This window comes from Chanodichthys erythropterus, chromosome 1 (genome assembly GCF_024489055.1).
Source record: "Chanodichthys erythropterus isolate Z2021 chromosome 1, ASM2448905v1, whole genome shotgun sequence".
Lineage (NCBI taxonomy): Eukaryota > Metazoa > Chordata > Actinopteri > Cypriniformes > Xenocyprididae > Chanodichthys > Chanodichthys erythropterus.
In genome coordinates this window covers 20,757,386-20,783,330 of record NC_090221.1, presented here as the reverse complement: position 1 = coordinate 20,783,330, position 25,945 = coordinate 20,757,386, and positions in this window count along the sequence as shown.

Here is a 25,945-nt window from a genome sequence, read left to right as displayed (position 1 = left end):
GATTACAAAAGTGAACTGGGAGTTTCCTTGGAGACAGTAAGTCAAAGCTTTCAGATGTTCAGCGTACAATGGCATGTTAAGAATTGATCTGCATTGCTTGCAACCATATTTAACAAATTCTACATGAATAAACCATGCAATACTGCTGAGATGCTTGCAGGCCATGTGGTCGACAAAGATAAACCGATATTAATTACAAAATATTGTAGAAAAGAAAGATGAAACATGTTTGAACAAATGGCAAAGCAGTATATATCACCAGTGGAAAGCAGTAAAAATGCCTGGTAAATTTTTTGAATAAATTTCAGTTTATTGCTCCATAAATCCCGGTCACGGCTTTGCTAAAGTACAGCCCCAAAAAAGAAGTATAGACATGCGGAAGGAAATATGTGATTAGGCCAAAAGAATGGACTTGCCCTTCCTCACCTTGTGTAATGCTTCAACCACCACAGTCAAGAGCTTCGTAGTAGGTTAATGAAATCTCCAAATTTCCCCTTTGAGAAAAGAATGTATTGATTGGAGACTGCTGGAGGAATCCAATATCTCCATGGTGATCAGATTAATCATTTCTGTTTGCACTTTAAATATTGGGTGGATGCGGTCAAGAATATCATATCTTTGATACATGAAACACCCGATTTTCTGTCACCTTAACCAATGTAAACAAGAACATAATGCTTCAATGTCACAACAAATGCATACATGCCGAGTAATGAATATTATGAGGGTTTTGTCAGCTTGTGCAAAGTGTGTATATGAACGGAGGGTATTATTAGTCAAGATTGCGCCTTCTTTTATGTCCTCCTCTATATCGATATCTGTATAATCAATAAAAGCACTTTGTCTTTAGCGGTTCTCAACTAGCCACTCCGGTCGATGCTGGGCATGAGTTTTGATTCTCAACCCAAACCAACAAAAATTCATATCTAGAGCTACCATGTTGCGGTTGTTGTTAAAAGTGTGAGGAGAATCTTTGAGGAGCTCCTCAAGGACGCTTACTCAAGCATGCGACCATGGAGTTTATGGCCACGTCACAAGCAATTCAAATTTTTCTAAATTGTTCGAACGGGTCCAAATCAAATGAATCAGATCAAGGGTAATGGTAGGCCTCATCTGGCAGGCTTTTCTCCCTGACGTGGAATTGGGAGGGATAAAAATGAGGCATACGTGCTGAAACGTATGGGAGCTGATCACTCTTTTGTTCAGTGCAGCAATCAGACGATAGCCCCCAGGACTTAGTGTGAGGCAAATGTGGCCAATAAATCTACAGGTTCCCAGAACAGACTAATGAAAACTAATGGACAGTTTGTGAATAGACTCATCCATCCTGCTTGTTTTCCCTGACCGGGACCATGTCAGATATGTAACTGCCGTACCTCGATCCGCTTTTAGGGCTCTTTAGATGCAGGCTGTTCTCGGAGCAGAACGCAGGCCACTTGAACAGACTACAGTGATTCTTTGAGTTTATGCTGATGCACGTGCGCACAAACAAACAAGCTCGGCAGAATAGACATCACGGTGGGCCTGGAAAACACAGATTAATCCTGAGAATAGACATTTTGTGTGAAATTCCATTTCCAGTTTGTAAGGGGAATGTTTCGAGTGTATTGCACCAATCAATTCTGAAGCCAGGAATTCAATGATCGCTGGTGATTACTGTTGTAAATTGCATTTCATCTGTGATTTGATTCGGGCTGGATCTGTTGTGAATTATTAGTGTGTTGTTGATGATATGAGCGGGCAGGGGCTCGAGCATTTGGAAGCAGACACACACACGCATACATCCAGATGTGCTCAGGCTGATCTCAGACCAGGCAGCTGCACAGACACGGAGCTCAAATAGAATGTGACTTTGATTTTTCACCTCATTTCATTCGCAACTGTCAAATTCGTTTCCATTCCGATGACATCTCCTTTACCGTGCCACAGCCGTTATGGTTTTGCTTTCTAAAAAAAAGCGATTGAGAGAAGATAAGGCAGCTGTTGCCCAGCACTTGTTCTCGTAGAGTGTCTGTTCTAAAGCTTCCCCCTGTGCCATTCAAATGACTCACGGCGGAAAACAATGAAGTCATGCAAATGCCCTCTCTGGAGTGCCTCCCTTCCCGTGGACAAAAAGTGTCGACAGGCCAACCTTGAATCGGTGCATGACCGCAGCTTCTGTTTTCTGATAGCTATTGTTGTTGTTCGCTTGAGAATGTGTTGCAAAATGAAATTTGTGCACCTGGAGGAAAGACATATTGTGCGTCCCAATTCAAGTACATATGCACTTTTCTACGGCATTTTATAAATAGTGCAAGAAGTGTGTTCGCTGAACATTCCAAAAAGAAAAAAATACACTTCAAATTAAACTTCAGCTGCAAGCAGAGTTGAAAGGGCTCTCACACCTGGGGCCACCACCACCCGGTGGCCTTAGGAAAACAGTGAATAGTGGGCGACATGCATTTAAGCTGGTAAATATGGGAGAAATATGGCTAAGTCATTTTGATGTGCCACACCTCCTTCTGCCAGCAGGTGGTGCTTTGATTATAATAGAATATTGGCATGTAGATGTCTTCAGGTCAGGGCTATTATAAGCCCGGTTTCACAGACAGGGCTTAGACTAAGCCATGTTTAGGCCTTAAAGGGTTAGTTCACCCAAAAATGAAAATTATGTCATTAATTACTCACCCTCATGTTGTTCCAAACCCGTAAGACCTCCGTTCATCTTCGGAACACAGTTTAAGATATATTAGTTTTAGTCCGAGAGCTTTCTGTCCCTCCATTGAAAATGTATGTACGGTATACTGTCCATGTCCAGAAAGGTAATAAAAACATCATCAAAGTAGTCCATGTGACATCATTGGGTTAGTTAGAAGTTTTTGAACCATCTTAAATACATTTTGGTCCAAAAATAACAAAAACTACAACTTTATTCAGCATTGTTCATCCGGGTTCAAGACTCGTGTTCAGTGAACCGCAGCGCACTGCTGATGTAAGACGCTGCTGACGTGTTATCTGGTGCGCCAGAGTTTCGTTTACAGTCTGAAGGGAGACGCACGCTGTATTCAAGCTATTTGTGTATGTTGCGGATGTCCTAATCGCCAAAAACAATGACGTAAAAGTGCATTACCAACGCCGACGGATGAAAGGATTCAATAGAATCAATTCAGTGGAATCAATTCAGTGGAATCAATTCAATGGAATCAATTCAATGGAAAGGATTCCGGAAGAGAATACAATGCTGAATAAAGTCGCATTTTTTATTATTTTTGGACCAAAATCTATATAAGATGCTTCAAAAACTTCTAACTAACCCACTGATGTCACATGGACTACTTTGATGATGTTTTTATTACCTTTATGAACATGGACAGTATACCGCACATACATTTTCAATGGAGGGACTGAAAGCTCTCGGACTAAATCTAAAATATCTTAAACTGTGTTCTGAAGATGAACTGAGGTCTTACGGGTTTGGAATGACATGAGGGTGAGTCATTAATAACATAATTTTCATTTTTGGGTGAACTAACCCTTTAATACAATTAGGGTATTTAAGTAGCCTAACTTTTATAAACGTACCTTAGAGAAAACACATTACTGGTGTGCATCTTGAGACAAAACAATGGCACTGATATATTTTAAGATATGTCAGTACAAGTTGCTTTCAGTTAAAACAGCTCAAACATGCATGTTAGTCTAGGACTAGCTTAAGCCTTGTCTGTGAAACCGGGGGATAAAGTTTTGGTCAGATTGGACATTATTTGCCTGACTTCCTGTTTCATGGCGATAATCGCATTCATTAAAAGCATGCCATTTCCTTTTTCCAGCAGGTGGCGCTATGACTAACTGAATATTGGCATGTAGATGTCTTCAGGCCAGGATTTTTATGTTAATTTTGGGGAAGGTCAGATATTGTATACCTGACTTACAACAGCTTCCTGTTTCATGTTGAAACATCAAATTTTGCTTTCTGCCATGCACGGACATGCTGTTCAATGAAAACTAAAGATCTTTGCAATTTAACATCACTAAGGCCTTACGATTAGACTGACAAAATATGATGTTGATCTGGTTAAATCTCTAAAAGGAGTTTGTTAAAGTACATCTGGAAATGGCAAAAACTGCAAAAAATCTTCCAAAGAAAAGTCAAAATATCTGACTTCCTCTTAGTTTTCAGATTTTTCTCTAAGAGACTCTTTTGTAGGTATTGGGCTGTTAGATGTGTCTACCGAATTTCATACTTGTACATGAAACTTTAGCAAGGGGCACTTCGTTGAAATTTTGAAGGTGGCGCTATCAATCTATTTTGCTACACCTAAAAAAAAAAAAAAAAAAAAAAAAACACACAGCAGCCTGTTGGTTATATCGGAGCAATCGTGTAGTGATTATATTCACCAACAGAGGGGGTTGTGCAGCTACACTGTCACTGCTACACTTGGTTGCGCGCGCGCCGCTACTTCATGAAGAACGTAACCTGGACCAGAGAAGAGCGCCATTATCATCAGTTATCAAAAGAAACATAGCTATTGGTTTCAACTTTTAAGGTAATAACATACTATTCATGTTAAATTAAAGTAATACGGTTATGTGTTTTATAACAGGGTTTAAACAAGGTGTGGGATTGTTTTGGACTATTTAAACGTCCTCAGTCACAAAGCAGCAATTTCCACACACGTCTTAACTGTATCACGAGGTGAAGGTACACTCAGATATGAATAAATAAAACAATTATAATAAAATAATAATACAATTGCAACTTACTTAGTGCTTAAAATGAGTCTAAAATGCAGAAAAATAGTTAAACGTTTAAAAAGTTGTAATTTCTGTAGGCTACAGTAGCCAATAAACAGCTCATGAAAATGAAAATATTAAGTTCAATAATAAATGTTAAAAATATTTGTTAAATGCCATTTTATTTATATTATCTCATATTTATGATGTTTTAATTTTGTAATGTGATTTTTCAAAATAGTGTAATACTTTTTTAGTTAGGCTTGGTTAAGTGTTATTGTTTTTTGGTGAATTGTATTAAAACCAGACCAAAAGTCCAAATAATAAATTTAAAGTAGTCTCAACTTAGGGTTTACAGTGAACAATTAAAAAACAAAAACTTTCAAAAATGTATTGTCCTCATTTTTATTGATAGGTAAAAACAAATGAGATTTCGGTGATATTTTGAACACTCAAATAGGAAATTTTGTTGTATGCATTGTACTTTATATGTGTTTTTCATGCCAACAATGTTAATAAAATGATCAAAAGCATTCAGTGGCACTCAAAAAAAAAATTTGGCTAGTGGAAATTCTGATTGGCTGGTAACTTTAGAAAGTTACCAGCCACATTGGCTGGTGATCAAAAAAGTTAATTTAGAACCCTGGCTCAGGCCCTAATAATCAGATGTTGCACTTACTTTAAGTAACCCAAAAGAAATTAAGTGTGGAATGTTGGACAACTTCATGCACTGAACTGTCACAGCTTTTTTATGCCTTTTAAGTTATGCCTAATTTATTTGTATAGCGCTTTTCACAATACACATTTCAAAGCAGCTTTACATAATCATGGTTTATAATATCTTAAAATCTTCATGTCTTATTCACATTTAGTGGATTAGGTGTATGATAATACAGTTTACATTTTGCGAAGATTTAAGCAATCAAGCAGTTGAGATATGCTGTGTAGTTTATATCATTCTATGTGAGTATATATTGTATGTTTGCAGTTGGATACACCTATACACTCCTAAAGATAAAGGTTCATAAAGGTGCCATAGAAGAACCATTTTTGGTTCCCCAAAGAACCCAGTCAACGGTTCTTAAAAGGACCATTTTGAAGAACATTTAATAATCTAAAGAACCTATTTTTACTATAAAGAATTTTCCTGCAATGGGAATATTTCATGGATGTTCCATGGAATATTCCTGCAATGGAAAGATTCCATGGATGTTCATTGGCATCAATGGAACCATAGATGCCAATGAAGATCCTTTATGTTTTGGAGTGTATATCCAACTTTATAAAGAGTTGGGAGATAAATATAGTTAAATTTTGAAATAAAAAAAATGATTATGGATTTAATTATGGAAGTGCTAGCAACACTTTGTCGAAGTACTGTATAAATGGTGCACAGATCATTTTCAGCTGGATTTATCTGTAACACGCTAGCTTTGTGATAGCTCTGAAATGTATTTACTCTTCCTGGAATGGTTGTCTGGTCTGGTACGTCCCCTGGGGTACACAATAAAAAAAAAAAAAAAAAAAAACAATGATGGCAAATAGATGTTTCTAGACGACCTCAAGTCCCAGGTGGTATCTGACCACATGAATAAGATATGCAGGCCGTAACTACATCCTGTCATTGGCATCTCGCCGTCTCGATTCCCCTTGGGCCGTGTGATGAAAAGCCCTGAGACGATAACCAGGTCTTTGCTGGACTGACCAGTGCTTGGATAAACTAGCTCATGTTGCAGCGTTGTCTTGATGCAGAGATTTATTAGCCATTGGGGACAGTTCAAGCCCTGCCTCTGTATTGTGCAGCTATCTGGACCGTCTCACTGTAAGAGACACCGCCGGTCTGCCCTTGTGAGGATTTATTTAGGGGAAAGTGATAGACTGTATATCAACCCTTGTTCTCTTTTTTCCCCCCCTCCCTTTCTCTCTCTCTCTCTCTTTTGTCACACACTTCATTTTCCAGCTCCTCCTGAAGTATATGTTTGGCTGTAGCCAGGGCTCTGTGACAGCTCTGCAGTCTCCTGTTGTCATGACGGCCGTCGTGAGTGATGTTGCCGGGGCTCAGGCCCTGGGTAATCCTAATGAGGCACAGCATTAGGGCCTGCTCTCAAATGCTTTGTCAACGTGCTTCAAGCTATCTTCCATTAGGACTGAGCTGCTGCCGTATTAGCAGTCCCATACATCTCTTGGTTTCGATAAGGGATTCGATGGTCTAAAGGTTAGATGGCTTCAAAGTGCTGGTAGTGATGGTTGGCATCCATATAATCAAACTCACAGGTGCTATTGTTATTTAAATGAATGTCAATTACATGCTCCTCTCAGTACGTTAAGAGGTGTAAACATCTGGGCTGATGAACTCTGCCTGGGGAGGTGAGAAGCCGGAGTCATTAGTATGCCTGTTAATTTATTTGTCAGGTTGGTGGATTTTTTTTTTTTTTCCTTCTCTGTGTGTGTTTTATTTATTGTTTGTCATTCATTTATTGTTATGTATTTTATCTATTGTTTGTTAGGGTGTGTTCACACTTGTAGTTTGGTTCTCTAGATTCTTTTGGTTCAGACCAAAAAAAAGAAAATGATAGAAATTTAGTCATGGTTCGCTTGGCGTTCAGTTATTTTTAACACCGAACCGATATGAAACAAAAGGCATAAGAATAAAGTCACAACCTGATTGGACAGTGTTTATGATGTATATTTTGCAACGGAACTTATTGAATAGGCTTGCTGCGGTAGTGCCCACTGCAGTACCGCCACCACTGTCGTTTTGCTTTTTTTACAGAAATAAAAACCATTTAGTTCAGTTGGACAACGGACACTGCGATTATAAACTGAAAGCATCTGCTCCGCTTCATACAGCATGAGCTGCAGAGTCGCAGTCAGATTTCACTTATTACATGACGACGAGAGTAAGGAGAGATAAGATGACTGAAAGGACGGTGGCATACACTCGAAAAAAAAAAAAAGAAAAAGAAAAATAAGGTTTTATGATATTGTTCAGTTTATTTAAAAAATCATTTTCATTTAACACCATTGTATTAGGTTTCTAATTCAAACAATTGCATTGTGTTTGAAAAAAAACATGTTTCAATTAAGTAAGCCAAAAATAACATTTGATGCTTGTTCAATGTACTTAAGTAAATTAAGTTAATCCAACACAGGATTTCCCCTTCCCATCATGCTTTGCACAGGGCTGGATAGGGAGAGTAAATGTTGAAATAAAATGTCATTTTATTCTTTTTTTTTTTTTTTATCAAGATGATACAGTTGTGAGATTTGTTAATGTTTAATGTTCTTTTATGTCTGTGTTTAAAAGAGTTTCTGGTATGTTAGTGTTTTTTGGGGGTTACCATTGTGGTGAAGTGTAACGTATGTGCTTGGGTTGAGGACCTGCTTACAAGAATTAAAGTTGTTTTAATAATAAAAAGACAACTACTTTGGACAGGCCATAGATGTAACAAAACCGTCTTCTAGCCTAACAATAAAAGTCTTTACAGAGTAAAGATTTTGTTACAGTATTATTCTTAGATAACTTTTGTAAAAGTTGTAAAAATTGATCTTGAATGCATTCACAAACTAATCAATTATAACTAATACATTTTTGTTTGATATTAATTTTAGGGAAATTGAACTTGATAATTTTGGCCAAATTAAGAATGTTAACCTGATTCAATTAAGTGGCATTGAATTAACCTTATGTAATTAAGTTTACTGAAATTATGTTAATTAAATGCAACATAACACAGTTACGTGGAACCTGTTGTGATAAAAAAAAGTTCAGTAAATCCAATGTATCATTTTTTTGAGTGTAGGATTTGGTGCATAACAGAGTGTCACTGACAAATGTCTCATCGGTTGGTCAATACTGCAGCTTCCTACACAGAGTACTCATGATCGTGAATACGAAAGTGAAAAGCGAGCACGCATTCAAAAATTATTTCAATACCCTGCATATATAGATATCGAACATCCAAAACAATGCTCTTTGCTGTGTTGTGTTCATATTTCAATCGAAGTGCACCAGAGTATGTTTGGAAGTGGACCCCCTGAACTCTAAAAAATAATGTATTGGCTTATATATATTAGGGGTGTAAATCGGACAGTTCATCACGATACGATATGATATCGATTCTGTCAGCCAGCGATACGATATTTGCCAATACCTCAAAAAATCCCACGATAAGATTGCGATTCGATTCGATTCAGGGCTATATCGATCGATTTATCAATATTTAGATATTATGTGCCAGGTTTATACAAGAAGTTAAATTTTTATTAACTCACAACCACAACAAAAATTGATAACATGAACTTTTTTATTAATCTCTTTTTTTACACACCCTCTATCCCAATTGGGAAATTTTTTACAACAAAAAAAACAAAATTACAGTTTTTTTTAAATAAATAAAAATAGTATTTATAGTAAAAATAGTTTGTATTATTTCCCAAGTATTTCAACTGGAACTGGCAAAGTTTACAAATAACGTGGGATTTATTTGCAAAATTACAAAATAAAACAAATGTATCGATTTTTTTTTTACATTTTTTTTTTTTTTTTATGGATAACTTTGGATGAAATTCAGATGAATGCACGTTGGAGATTAATATTTTGTAATTAAAGTGGTAAATTATTATTATTATTATTTTTTTTTGTGTGTGTGTGTGTAAACAAAGCATTCGCATCACTTTATAAAATTGAGGTTAAACCACTAAGGTTTTAAACCACGGCTCAAGGTTAATTAAATCATTAAATCTGAATTTTTTATTTAATTTTAATTGATTAATTTTTTTTTGCTTTTAGTGAAGTTGTGGTAACAGGTCCTCTGAATTACTTTTTAGAGTGTGAATTCCATCCATCCATCCATCCATAGTACGATTACACTGATTAAAAATAAACCGCACAAAATTTGGCAAAGGCTGCAAATTATTATTTTTTTTTTTAAATGCGCAGCTTGTCAGTGCAGCGCGCCTCTGTGATCAGTGGTAAATGCTGTTCCATCTGAAAGCCAGAGGGTGCTTTCACGCAGAAACTCCAAATATTCCCTGCAGAAGTACGCTAACGCACGTCATTCCAGAAAATCCCTATGGGCATCATACTATCGCTGTATCTGAATAAACACAAGATTGAAATGCTTTGATTGAATAAAACATGATTAATAAACACGCAACTAGGACAATATATGGTTTATCTGAGTTTTTCAAGCCTTCTCGGGTATTTTCATGATAATGAAGTATATTCATACTTTATACATAGCTTTATCACTGTATAGAATACAAGGTGTCTCCTCTCCACCAATAAACTGGTGTGTGGTGGGCGTTCTGTCACAATATGGCTGCCGTTGCATCATCCAGGTGGATGCTGCACATTGGTGGTGGTTGAAGAGATTCCCCCTTCAATATGTAAAGCACTTTGAGTGCCCAGAAAAGTGCTATATAAATGTAAGGAATTATTATTATTATTATTAAAGTAACAGTTTAGTATAAGGAACACATATAAACTATTAACTACGACTTTCCTTTCAACAAAGTCCTAATTTACTGCTTATTAATAGCTAGTAAGGTAGTTGTTAGGTTTAGGTATTGGGTAGGATTAAGAATGTAGAGTAAGGTCATGCAGAATAAGGCATTAATATGTGCTTAATAAGTACTAATAAATAGCCAATATTCTATCAATATGCATATATTCTATTATTTTTATATGATATGACTGGCATTTTCTCCCAGTCACCAACTGGGTGTAGGATTTGGCATGATTCTGGGGAAAAAAAGCCTGCACATCCTGCTCCAAACACCTGACGTCACACAGCTGCAGTTTGGCAAGTGAGGTGAGCAGTTCTAAAAACAGTCTACTGGAAACTCAGATGTTTGACATCATCAACACAGTAACTGAGCATTATGGGCTGAGTTTGAACACTGTAGTACTTAGTTCTCACAAAATTCATCATCTTTTGGTATACTGAGATCATTTAGGCAGCTGGCAACTCTGTAAACTCTAAATGACATTGCCAAACAGAAAATGTGATGGAGAGAGAGAAGAAACTCATAAAATCCCTGTTCAATAATTCAGCGGGTAAATGTGATCTGGCTGTCCTATGTTTATAAATCTTCTGCCACCCACAAATGCATACAACGCCTCTGGGGTGCCAGGTTTTGTGAAGATCCCACAATAACAAAACTCAGAATGAGGCAATATTACAGGCGAAAGAGAGGACAGGAAGTTCACTCTGTCTTCTTCAATATATGTGTAAATTTAGGCACTTTTAAGCAGCTGGCTGATGAATAATGGAACTGATCTGCCCTTGATATTCATTGGAGTAACCAATGCCACTCAAAACGGAAGAAGCCAGGGTCACGACCCCTCCCTCTGCTTGCTTTCCCCTTCTATTTTCTGGGCAGGAAGTTAAAAGTGAGATACAGAAACGAGGCCATGCACTGATTCTGTGGGTTGTCTTTGAATGCTAGTCACACCCTTTCTGTTGTCCCTCTTCATACACTGAAAAAAAAAAAAAAAAAAAATGCACAGCCTGTGCACTGGATTTCTGAAATGAGGAAGTAAAGTTATCCTCTCTGGCTACTCTTTTTGCAAAATATGCTGTTCTTACTTAGAATTTTTGTCTTGTTTCCAGTCCAAACATCTAAAAATTCTTGGATCAAGAAGCATTTTCTTGACAAGTACAAATAATTTTCTTGTTTTTAGGAAAAATAAGTCAAAATTAAGTGATATTTCCTGAAAACAAGAAAATATTTTTTTACTAGATAATAGAAAATGCTTCTTGATTTAAGAACTTTAAGATATTTTGACTAGAAACAAGACAAAAACTCTAAGTAAGAACAGCATTTTTTGCAGTGCTGCTGATTGTTGTGCTGGAGCTTGTGCTTAGCCAAAGAAACTACAAATCTCTCTCTCTCTTGCTTTTTTTTTTTTTTTTTTAGATCGAGGCTGTGTGTTCTCCATCTTCAGAACCGAATTATCATCTCATTAGGGAAGCATTACAATATACAGGTCACTGGCTTTTATTTATTGGTTACTTTCAATTCATGGTTATGCGGCTGATATTGGATAATTGTGCATGTTGGATATTTAATTTAATAATTAACATTTAGATTAACTTTGCCGCCATGTTTACTTAAAGTTAATCTGTAACACTTTAGTAATTTAAAAAAAGTTGTTGAAACAGTAGCAACAGCTCTTTTTCTTACGAACTGTTACTTACATCTGAATAAAAGGGATTATCAATAAAACAAAAACAACATTTTTGGCAGGCACTTGGTTCAATCCATAGGTTGATGATTGGATGGAGGCAGATCTGAATATGAGCTTGCAGTTGACTATAAGAAAGGGGCGGGGTTTAAGGGTACCAAATAATTGGAGAACTCCAGCATACATCAGCAATCTAGAAATGTCCTTCAAAATCAATGCAGAAAAAATCTCAAGATCCATAAAGGTACTAAAACATATTTTAAACAGTTCATGTGAGTTCAGTTGTTCTATCTTAATATTATAAAGAGATAAGAATACTTTTTGTGTGCCCAAAAAACGAATTTTCAACAATATCTATATGGGCCGATTTCAAAACACTGCTTCATGAAGCTTTTGAGCTTTATGAATCTTTTGTTTCGAAATTAGTGATTCGGATCTCTTATCAAATGGCTAAACTGTTGAAATCACGTGACTTTGGCGCTCCGATTCACTGATTCGATACGTAAAGCTTTGAAGCAATGTTTTGAAATCGGCCCATATAGAAATTGTTAAATTTGTTATTTTGGTTTTTTTTGGCACACAAAAAGTATTCCTGTCACTTTATAATATTAAGGTAGAACCACTGAACTCACATGAACTGTTTCAAACATGTTTTTAGTACCTTTATGGATCTTGAGAGGTGCAGTAACATTGCTGGCAATAGAGGCCTCACTGAGCCATCAAATTTTATCAACATAATTCTTAATTTGTGTTCTGAAGATGAACGAAGGTCTTATGGGTGTAGAACGACATGAGGGTGAGTAATAAATGACATCATTTAATATTTGGGTGAACTAACCCTTTAAATATATACTGAGGAGAACACTAAACCATAATGAGCATTTAATATTGCTGTAATATAGCGCTCAAGCATGAAGCACCTGAAAAAGTCTTAATTATGAATGTGTCTGGAATAAAAACTGCAAAGAGACATTCGTTATTTATTAATAAACAATAAACTAGTGTTTTTTGAGTCAGTGTCGGCTGCAAAGATGAAAATTTGTGTAAATTATTTGTTATTTTATATTAGGCCTATAGCATGGTGTATGCCACGCCTTTTAGTTTTAATAAAGCCGTCTTATTCGTTTTGTTAATAAAAGTTCTATGTTTAATATAAGCGAGTTTGTCATTGTACTGTTTTTTTGTTGTTGTTTTTCATTAAGAATGATACTGAAACCACCATTCAAGTAACTGTCGTCCCCGAATCGCCACTAATTTGAAAGCGAAAGTAAAATGCGCACAGTCGCATGGGCATTTATATGTGATTTAAAAGCTTGGTGGAAAAGAGGGAAAAACTCCAATGTATCAAAGGTGATACCAGTATTACCGGTGTTGTCACACATCAATTAACCGGTGGGAAAATGTACTTACTTTCACGTCCCTAGTGTAATTATGCCCTAAGCCTATCCCAGACAACTATTAGTCAATTATTATGGGGCAGCCCTAGTTCACACCAAAAACATCAACATCAAAACATGCATGGATGAATCGTTCACAATGTTCACCATTTTGGACAACTGTTCTGAAAGATTAGTAACATACATTTAAAAAATAGGGTGAATTTTCATTTCATGCTGATTGCTGACTATATTAAATTTTTTTGTAAAATCTCTAAAGTAATATAAACATTTAATTTTCTACATTGTAATGTTGTGATGCCTAAATTCATTTGTACCATTTTTAAATTGATATTAGCTTTTACTTTTTACCTCTTCATTTTACATAAAATAGTGCAAAAATCTAATACTGGCCATTTATCAGTTATTGGGAAATAACCTAAAAAGAATCATCTACTTATTAATATCAGCCAGAATCTTGATGCATCCCTAGACGTAAATGACTACATTACATAAGTTAATATGTAAATAGTGCACCGCAGTCTTTGTTTACAAGTCTTATGAATTCTCTGGTGTCATTGTTAAACAGTGTTACTTTAAAGTGTTTTGATCTCATACTTTTTGTTTTAAATTTGTTCTCCCAATTATTTTCTCATCCGAATTTTTGGAGGAGGCGCTGCTTCCCTCTGATCCTCTGTAAAAACGCCCCTGCTGGGTGTAGAGCTGTGGTTTAAGGGCCATAGAGAAAGGACAGGGTGAAATAAATTTCAGCACCCTGCTGAGATGACTTTGTTTGCCTCCTCTTGGGAGAGACGCACACGCTTCAGCATGCTGCAACACGAAAAGCTGTTCTTGTGTTTCCATTAAAAATGAATGAAAATAAATGAAGTGGATCAGCATATAGCTGGCAAGAATGATGGGTGGAATCGTGTCCCATGTGTAAGTCTTTTGTTGTAAATAGATACGTTGTGTAAAACCCTGTTTAGATATTTACTGTCATTGTAATGTATTTTCATGCGGCTGGCGTTTCTAAATCTTGAGTGGAAGATATAAAGCATCATGTACTCCGTGCAACTGCAACATAATATTATTCGATATGAAATGCGATGGGAATTGCCTCATCGTGAATCTTGGATAGAGAGCATTTTCTTTCTTCACACTGCACTGCACCTTTGATGGAGTTAAACTCACTGCAAGTCATGATAGCAAAAACATAAGACGATATTTCCCATTACCTCTGACACATTTCAAATCTAGCGCTGAGCACGGCAGCCTGGACTGATGCATCATGCTGATAGCTGGCTAACTAACCCTCCTATCGGACGTGAGGTCCATACATTACATCGCCAAAGCGCTAATGAACGCCTCCAGTTTATTTATGGCCCTTTTGTAGTATGAGAAAATTTACATAATCATCTCTCATGATTTAATCCAACCATAAATACTCCGTAATACTTTTGGAATTGCTGGCATAGCTCTTTTTAACCATTAACTTTTGAGATGTTCTAATGTGTTAGAGTTTTACCAAGATAATGCTTTTGCAGTCCGTTGAAATTTTTCTCAATTGCTTACGCTGTAACATTGGCCAAACCAAAAGAACGAGTCATTTATCAAAACTACAAACATTATTTTTCTGTTTCACGCATTGCAAATCTGTTAAATCTTATTTTCAGACTATTCAGGATTTGACACCATGTGCTCATGTAGAAAGCACTAGCATTTACAACTTAAGTACACTTAACTAGCATTTTCACCATGCGAATGCTAGTAAGTGAAATTGTCTGAAAGCAGAACTTCAGGATGTATAAAAAGTACTACAGACAACTGAATTCATTGGCTTTGGATCCAAACAATGCAGAAAGTGCTCAAATTAGAAGAGGATGAGGGAGAGGAAGCTCAAGGATAACATTTGTCTGTGAGGAGATCTGTTACTGTAGTTGATCTTCTTTATGGAAGGCTGGAAAGTATGTGATAGAAATCTGCATATTGAAAAGTAAAATCTTTTGCATGCAGTGGAGGTGGCTTGTGAGAACAGTACCTTGGAGTCTTGCCTGAAGGTCATGAGGCAAACAGGAGCTTTTCCTTCTGCTGTCTGGCCAGAGCTGCAGTACTGTAATATTGCCTGTGATGTAGATGAGATTCGCTGGCCTGACCCTGAAGATGCTGAGTCACATTCTCTATACTGTTTTGCTTGCGACTTTTGGTTAATATTTTGAAGTAATAGTTCAGCCAGAAATGAAAATTCTGTCATTTGCTCCAACTCATTTCTTTATTCTGTGGAGCACACCGTGCTGTGTGGAGAACCATCATGCCCTTCGGTCACCCGAGCAAGAGGTTCCCAGAGCTATGCCTTCAGCTTCTGGGCTATCCACTCCACTTTGGCCAGTGGAGTCACCAAGCTCTGCCTTCGCTCCTCCCTCCCTCGGCTTCACGCGGAACTGTCATCCTTCTGCCTCCTCCTGGTTCCTTCATCCCACCAGCTCCGCCCTGGGCAGTTGTAGCTCCATCTTTGCCAAGGACTTCCGGGTCGTCTGCTATGCTTAGTAGGGCTGTGACGGTGGCAAATTTTTACTACCACGGTGGTAAATCACCGCCGGTGTTGCGGTGGTAGGGTCCAAAGGGGGGGGGGGGGGGGGGGGGGGGGTTTGGTTCTATTTTTTATATATAATATAATATCTCAGAGGTTGCGTTAGACTTGCGTTTCGCCATCATTTTGATGGACAGGATCATAAAAAAAATCCATCATAATCAATAATTACCCGTCATTTGAATTTTTATATTTTGGTAAGTCATTTTATTCTGGAGACTGAACTCGCGCTCTGCTGCCACACTAGAGCGCACTCACCACCTACTAGACAGGGGTGGGAATTACAGTTACAAGCTACATAATATGTCAAAATGACGGACGGCCTGCAGATTTTTGATAGAAAATTTCCAGTTAATGCGACCTCTGATATATATATAAAATGTCACACTACTGCTGGTGATACTCCATGACCGCGGTGGCAACTTCACCATCGCGGTGGCGCGGTTGTCATGCCTACCATCACAGCCCTAATGCTTAGTCCCTCCACACCTTCACCAGGTTCTCCTTCCATCAGGCTCCACCTCTGTCCTCAGTCTCCATGTCATCAAAAGAGTCCTCAGGCTCCTTGGCTCCACCTCCATTGCTTGTCGCCAAGGCTGTTCTGTCACACTTTCATTTTGTTTGGTTTTCATTTTCAAGGACTCTTAGTTTGCTTATGGTTTCTTGTTTCCTTTGTTCTTATTGTCTCACTGCTAGTTTGTCACCATGGTATTTGATTTATAAACAATCACACCTGTTTGTATTCTGTTCATTATCACTGTGCATTTAAGTCCCTCATTTTGGTTCATTCAGTTGTCTGGTATTGTTGGTACTATACTCTGTTTTGTAGACTCTCACTTTTGTTTGTAGCTGAGTGGATTTAGTTTAATATATTATGACTTTAATTTTCATTCTGAATCTTCATTGGAACTGAAAATGTTACAATATGCACATTATGGGCCCTATCTTGCACCCAGCGCAATTGACTTTGTACACCGACGCATGTGTCATTCCTATTTTGCACCCGCGCAAAGCGCGCTTTTCCCTCCACAGAAGCACGTCGCTAAACTAGTGAATGAACTTGCGCTCCCTGGACGGTTCAGCGCAAAAAAGGAGGCGTGTTCCGGCGCAAACAATCCCTGGTGCTATTTTGCTGTTCCATTAAACAATTGCGCCACTGACCAGAAAAAACCTAGTCTAAAGTCAGTGGCACGTTGCGCGTTGTTCATTATGCTATTTTAAGGGCGCATGCTTGACCATAATGTATTGCGTGCACAACGCGCATACACTTTGCTCATGTAATCTACACAGATGCAACAGTTATTTTTGCAAATCATATGTTACACTAAAAAAATATTAACACATGAGATGACGGAAATCATTGTGGTGTGCCACGAAGATGTGAAAAAACCTGTTTAACCGACGCTATTTTGGGTGGGTTTCTCCCATCCCCATACAAGACAACTTCTCTGTCTTTCACTGCTCTTACAAGAACATCAGTCTCCTCGGCTGTGAACCGCTCCTGGCGTGCGCCTGGTAAATACGCCATAATAATAGCAATCCATAATGGAACTTGCGCACCTGCTTTTAAAGGGAATGTTGGATGATGCTCTGATTGGTTTATTTCACGTTACGCCCAAACTACACCTATTTTCTGTTTTGCGCTGGGTGCAAGATAGGGCCCATAATGTGCATATTGTAACATTTTCAGTTCCAATGAAGATTCAGAATGAAAATTAAAGTCATAATATATTAAACTAAATCCAAACTGAAGCTACTTCAGACCAACCCATTTTAGATTTGCGCCGGGCGCAAGAGCCATTTATCCCGCCGGGAAAATAGCAACAGCGCCGAGACCCGCCCACAAAGTTACTTGCGCTTCGCGCTTTGACACTTGCGTTTCAGATCGTTAAAATAGGGCCCTATGTGTGTAAATGTTTTTTGTTTGTGTATTTTATCTTGTGCAATATTTTCTTCCGCCGTAAATGAAATTATTTAGATGCATTGGGTTTAATTAATACATACATCATTACAGGGCCCAAATCAAAAAGAGCCCATTCACAAAACTTTCTGGGATTCTTGTTTCAGGCAATTTATTGACTGCCAGGTGAATTATTATTATTATTATTATTTTTTTTAAGAGAATTGATTTCATATGAAAAATGATAGCACATCTCTCCTAAACCAACTGCATTGTTTGAGTTATTATTAATGTCTGTAGCACAAAACAGTGGGCAACGAGTTGTGTGCCAATAACAATTTAAATTTTGATCTACACACAAGCTATTGCATCATTTCAAGAGACTTAGACTGTGTAGAATATATCTTTTTTTTTGTTTGCTTTTGGAAGGGAGAGTTTAAATGAGATTTCGTTAATATTAATATAGTTTTAAATGGTTTCACTTTGTTGAGTTAAAATTAAGTTTGTACGTTTACTTTCATGTTTATAATTTTGGGAAATTTACTATTGGTTGCAGGAAATCTGTTTAAGATGCTTGGAAAAATTGTATTATGGCTGCAACATTATTTGGCAGATTAAACATTAATATCCAAGGTTTCACATTTGTAGTCAATTTTATGTAGCAACCAAAACAGAAATGATGTTAACAATGAATTTTTCTGCCTGTCTAAAGAAGTAAATTTCTAGTTGTACTGTGCCAGAGAAGTGGAGTCATAAATATTTTGTGTGCTTTGTGTAAAGCTGAGAGTGTATTTGTGGTTCAGAAAAGAGGTGGTGTAAAAGACTGGAAGGTACGGACTGAAGTGTGAAGTTTGTGACAAAGTAGACAGTTTTTTGAAAACATCAGAACAGCAATTTTGAGATTAAAACAGGCGCACCACACTATTGTGTCCTGGGGGGGATCTCAGCTTTGATGTGCTCAAAAGGAACCATTGTTGGCTGGGAACGCACCTTTTTTTGAGTGACAAATCAATCTTGATGATGTGAACCAATTCATGTACTGCTGCCTTCAGCTTTTTAAAGGCTTTTCATTCCTTTTTAATTGAGAATGATGTTCAGTGAGGGGAACTGAAGCGTTTTCAAAAGAGAGTGAGGGAGGTCATGGACAATTTCACCCAACTTTCTTGCGACGAAAATGATCATGCATATACCTAATGAGAAAATCTTTAGGAAGCAAAGATACCACAAAATACATTTCAATATAGGAGATCTTTTCCTTACAAACATAAATAAACATTCATACCTTAACTGGTTTTAGATAAACAATTCAGTAAGGTGGTTATTGTTGCATGTACATGGTGTTTCAAGAGGTTTTGTCAGGTTTGACGACAATGATGGCTTTAAAAGATTTAGAATAGAGTGCACAAGTCTTATGAACTACTTTTAAGGTACCTTTTTTCTTTTTTCTTTCCACAGGAGAAAGAAAGCCATAGATTTATTGACATGAGGGGGGAAAAAAGTAAATGGCAGAATTTTCATTTTTTGGTTGAACTATCCCTTTAACTCCTAAAGTAAAAAAGTAAACAACCAATTTCAACAGATGCTCAAACATGCTTACATATTAATGTATTCATAATAGGGCTTACTTTGCATGAGTATGTTCTTGAATATTGCTTGTTTGCTGTGGTGAATGTGTTTGTATTCAAGTGATGGTTAGCTGTGAGGGATTAGCTGACGGTTTGATCGGTGCTTGCAGGGAAGATCTGGCTCACCGGACACCAATTTTATTCTTCTGAGCTAAAACTGTGCCCTCAGCGCCAGCCTCCATTTTCTCATCCACTCCATCATCTCTCACACTGTTCCCAGGTGTGCACACATAAACACAACACACATACATGTTCTGCCTCTCAAACCTTTCATCCCCCCATCTTTTTCTCTCACACACTATTTCTGTACCACACATATTTCAGTTTAGTTTAGGAAATAATTTCTATGGAGCAACAAACTATATGTGTTTTTATTCTGTAAATTTAAATAAACAAAGTAACTGTCCATCAGTTCATTGTTTCAGTGTTGTGGGTTGTTGGCTATTCGCGCTGTTTCTCTTTATTCTGAAGTCAACTTTTTATTTTTATGTTGGCTTGACAAAGCCAACACACTGATGCACTATTTATGCTGCTGATTCTTCTTTGAGACAAAATTTTAGGGTACTCACACTAGGCATGGTTGTTTTGTACCGTGCCCTGGCGCGATATATGCAGACCTGCCAACATGTACGCATTTTGACCTAAACGTACGCTGGTATGATTTGTCACTCTTAAACTACGAAAAAAACTGGCTCTGTGCTTGCGTAGTACTCAAATCAAGCAAAAGGAAAAAAAATTCGACCAATCATAGCGCTGGGTTCATTTCCTCAAACAGCAAAAGGGGATGACTGACAAATGCGTACGGCCTATCAATAAAAAGAGACTGAATTCTCAAGCGAGGACAGTACAGTAGTCACAGTACTTCTAACTTTTTAATGTAAACGGGTATAAAATGCTCAAGTAATGTTGAACAACAAATCCAAATTAAATGGACATCGCTACATGGCCTAGTGATTATGAAAGTGCTGTGATTTGTGAATGACTGACAAGCGCGGATCTGGGGAAACAGGCGTTTATTTGTTTGTTTACTGTCATGATTGTAAAAAAAGTCACCATTGCATGTCATTTAATCCTGCACCGATAATAGCGATAGTAACTCAGATCATCATTCTGAGAGAAAACTGGACATTGAAAAATGTTTTTTCACTTTTCTACATGAAAAAACACCAAGGGAAGCAGGTCGAGGAGATGACGAGAAGACTATCTATTAATAATGGCGCTGATTAAACCCACTGCTTATCACTCAATAAAAGATATCACATTGTTAAAATGTTTTTGAAAGTTTTGATTTTGTTTGGTTTAATAAATGTACACAGTTTACTAACAAAGCACATATGTGCAAAAAACCAATGAGACCAAAATATGAACTTAAAATGCATAAGCCATTTTAATCATTTTCTTCATAACTGTTTAAGGGAAGAAAATGCTTAAAGTGTTAGTTCACCCAAAAATGAAAATTCTGTCATTTATTACTCACCCTCATGCCGTTCCACATCCGTAAGACCTTCGTTAATCTTCGGAACGCAAATTGAGATATTTTTGTTGAAATCCGATGGCTCAATGAGGCCTGCATAGCCAGCAATGACATTTCCTCTCTCAAGATCCATAAAGGTACTAGAAAACATATTTAAATCAGTTCATGTGAGCACAGTGGTTCAATATTAATATTATAAAACGGCGAGAATATTTTTGGTGCGGCAAAAAACAAAACAAAATAACGATTTATATAGTGATGGCCGATTTCAAAACACTGTTTCAGGAAGCTTCAGAGCATTATGAATCAGCGTGTCGAATTAGCGGTTCGGAGCTCCAAAGTCACATGATTTCAGCAGTTTGGCGGTTTGACATGCGATCCGAATCATGATTGGATACACTGATTCATAACGCTCCGAAGCTTCCTGAAGCAGTGTTTTGAAATAGGCCATCATTATATAAGTCATTATTTAGTTTTTTTTGGCGCACCAAAAATATTCTTGTCACTTTATAATATTAATATTGAACCACTGCACTCGCATGAACTGATTTAAATATGTTTTTAGTACATTAATGAATCTTGAGAGAGGAAATGTCATTGCTGGCTATGGAGGACTCACTGAGCCATTGGATTTCAACAAAAATATCTTAATTTGTGTTCCGAAGATTAATGAAGGTCTTACGGGTGTGGAACAACATTATTTTCATTTTTGGGTGGACTAACCCTTTAATGTGTAATTAAACGCACTGCATTCATATTCTAGGCTCTTCTGCACATCTTAGTACACTAAGTCAGCATTTTAAAATATCTCCTTGCAGGGAGACACTACTAAACTGTTCACAAGCTCCTAGGGTTTTTGCTGTCATTTATTGAAATATAAAAATAGAATGTGTTCGTGTCTGTCTGCTAAATTTGACCCATAATCTCTGATTCTCCTCCTCTGTGATCGTGGAAAAGGGGAATATTTACAATGACAGTTGTATACCTACTCAATATGTTCGTTTAAGCATCATTAAAACATTTCCAACAAATTAAATGAATCGACTACTTTCAGCGTGTTGAACACATAGATTTCTTTGGATATTCATATGATGACTGAAGCAGCAGCGAGCGTCCAGCGTGCGACAAGGACGGTTAACAGATCAACATTGTAAATTAAATTCTACAAAACATCAGTGAAAAAAATCAAATTATCATGCGATGCGATAAAATAATTTATATTCCCTGCAAACGATACCATAAAGAATATGAATATTCCACTTAATGGCAGAATCAAAACAAAAGATAAGCAATCCATATTAATTTCAGTGCAAGTAGCATAAGCGATCCTGCTAAAATGGCTGCGCCACCCCGGCATGCAACGCGGCGTGATGTAGGTTCGTATTCTCTATACTAACTAAAGTACCTAATTATGTTACATTGCCTACTTATTTTGTATGAAAACTAGCACATTAGTTACTTATGCATTTAAAATGATCGTTGTCTCAGTGCTGCGCGAGCTGTCTCTTATAAACACAAACGCGCACGCACATAGAGAGAGGGAAGATCACTGTAAAATGAAAATTGACGTTCTAGGTTTAAAGGTGCCCTAGATTCAAAAATTGAATTTACGTCGGCATAGTTGAATAATAAGAGTTCAGTACATGGAAATGACATACAGTGAGTCTCAAACTCCATTGTTTCATCCTTCTTATATAAATCTCATTTGTTTAAAAGACCTCCAAAGAACAGGCGAATCTCAACATAACACCGACTGTTACGTAACAGTCGGGGTGTACGCCCCCAATATTTGCATATACCAGCCCATGTTCAAGGCATTACACAAGGGCAGCCAGTATTAACGTCTGGATGTGCACAGCTGAATCATCAGACTAGGTAAGCAAGCAAGGACAATAGCGAAAAATGGCAGATGGAGCGATAATAACTGACATGATCCATGATATCATGATATTTTTAGTGATATTTGTGAAATGTCTTTCTAAATGTTTCATTAGCATGTTGCTAATGTACTGTTAAATGTGGTTAAAGTTACCATCGTTTCTTACTGTATTCACGGAGACAAGACTGTCGTTATTTTCATTAATAAACACTAGGGGCCCTATAATACACCTGGCGCAATGCGACGCAAGGCGCAGCGCAAGTGTGTTTGCTAGTTTGCGCCTGGCGCCGTTCGCGTTTTCCCGTTCAGCGCCACGTCTTTAAATTAGTAAATGCATTTGCGCCAGTTAGTGCGCCCATGGGCGTGCTGGTCTAAAAAAGAGGTGTGTTCAGGCGCATTGCCGGCGCATTGCTATTTTAAGGAGCTGAAAATAGACTGCGCCATAGACCAACTCAAACCTGGTCTAAAGTCTAAAGTCAATGGCGCAATATTTTTTTGTTAGAGCACGTTGGTAGAAACTGCGCCTCTGGGCGCGTGGACTTTGCTTATTACACACAGGGATGCACATCACACAAACATGCCAAATATTAAAAACAAAAGGATTACAGTGTAAAAGAATATTATTGTGTAGGCTACATAAATATAAAAAATGTAACTTCGTTTACCTTCTAACTTCGCGCACAAGCAGATCGGTTTCTTCGCTTGAAAAGCGTTCAGCTTTTCCGCCAACAAATTCCACCATGTAAATAGCAATCCGCCATGGCGCGAGCGCATCTCGCTCTTAAAGGGAATGGGAGATGACACTCTGATTGGTTTATTGAACGTTACACCCATTACTCATTAAGAGAATAGGGACAACCCATTTCAAAAATGTGCCCCGGCGCACGGACCGTTTTTCCGTCGTTAAAATAGCAAAAGTGGATTTGGACACGCCCTGAGTGCACCTACACTTTGCGTTTAGATCGTTAAAATAGGGCCCTAGCAGTCTGTATAATTCATAAACACAACTTCATTCTTTATAAATCTCTCCAACAGTGTGGCATTAGAATTAATAGATTTAAAAAAAATCTATGGGGTATTTTGAGCTGAAACTTCACAGACACATTCAGGGGACACCTTAGACTTATATTACATCTTTTAAAAAAACATTCGATGGCACCTTTAAACTTTGTTCTTGCTTGTGTTATTTTTCTGTCGGAAAGCATTTTGAATTATCCATCCGAATTTTTAAGATTAATTAAATGACGGATGAAAAAACAAAATAACGACTTTTCAACAATATCTAGTGATGGCCGATTTCACAACACTGCTTCATGAAGCTTCGAAGCTTTTGTTTCGAATTAGTGGTTCAGAGCATGTATCAAACTGCCAAACTGCTGAAATCACATGACTTTGGTGTTCCGAACCACTGATTTGAAACAAAAGATTTGTAAAGCTCCGAAGCTTCATCAAGCAATGCTATGAAATCGGCCATCATTAGATATTGTTGGTAAGTCGTTATTTTGTTTTTTTGGTTTTCGTGTCACTTTATAATATTAAGGTAGAGCCACCGAACTCACATGAACTGTTTTAAATATGTATTTAGTACCTTTATGGATATTGAGAGGTGACATTGCTGGCAATTGAGGCCTCAACTGAGGCATCAGATTTCATCAAAAATATCTTAATTTGTGTTCCGAAGATGAACGAAGGTCTTATGGGTGTAGAACAACATGAGGGTGAGTAATTAATGACATTATTTTCATTTTTGGGTGAACTAACCCTTTAACACTTGGGGTTAAAGATTTGTTAAAATCCCCAATTCCAAGAACAAGCACAAGCAAGCACCACTAATAAGAGAATTAACTGTGTTGAACTAGAGCAGGATGTGTGTGGCGGCTCTCAGAAACTCAGTAATAACCACCGTGCTAGAAACAGACATGGAGCTGGTTTTAAAAGGACATAAGGGAAGGAAATACTGCTGGTCAGCAAAGATGGACACAGAAGGTTGTGTTTTTGTGGAGCAGTTCCTGACAGTCTTGCACCAGACGTGTACTTATCTTCGACTGGGACTGCTGCTGAGTTACAATATGAGATCGACTTGTTTGGCCTCTTTCTTCCTGAGCTGTAGACCCACAGAGACTCAGTCTGCAGTGCTATCAGTAACTTATATAGTCGTGCTATCATCTCGAAAGTGACTGCCACAAATATCAGGCGATCCGGATGAAACAGTTTATCACATTTCATTGCTTTTCAGATGTATTTTAAGACAAGGACAATGTGATTTATTATTTATGTTTGCATGGCCATCCTATACCTCTCTTCCAACAGGATAAAAATACACTATTTATTTAGGATCTGAAACACTAATGATGGTTTGCATGCGGCTGAAACAACACATTAGTGCAAAATAAATTGGCTTTGAAGATTGTTTTCACTGATGCACAGCCAAGCTCATGGGATATGCAGCATGCTTTTGGTTCCCTGTCCCAACCTGACTGTTTGTCTAGACACCTCATTTGTTCAAAATGCCATTATAAAGCTGAATGAGGAATATCTGCTGTGGGAAATCCTCTTATATAATCACAGAGGGAGGACGTTGCACCGAAACGTCTTTTGTAAAAGAGGTTAATCAGAGATTTGTGTGTCATCTACATTAGCCGAGACTTCAAACGTCAGATGAGACATCATCAGGGATGTGAGATAAAACTCTTTCTTGATGGCTTAAAATAGCGAACTTCTTTGGGCTTCTCAAACTTGAAATTGTCAACTGAGGGCCACTGTAACTTCAGGATTATCATGTTTCACGTTTATACTCAGTCTTTTTCCTGAGATGGTGGTTGGTCTGGTTTCAAGATTTTACACTATACATTTGTAAACCCTGGGTTAATGTTCTTATTTGCATATTTATGATGTCAAGGCAATGATTGGATGAAAACCACTTGACAATGGCTGGGTAAAGAACTGGTTCTCTTTTATCTGTAGTATTATTTATATACTATTATAGTATTTAGTAACATTTTAAATTAGTTTTTGTTTTTATATTTTCATTTTCATTTCAGTTTGTTTTAGGCATTTTAAGTAAAAAAGTAAAACTATTAAAAATCATTTTGGTAATTTAAATAAAGCAGATAAAATAAAATAAAATACTAAAAAAAATAAAAAAAATAAAATAAAATAAAACATAATAGACTAGATGAAAAATTTTACATTCACTGAA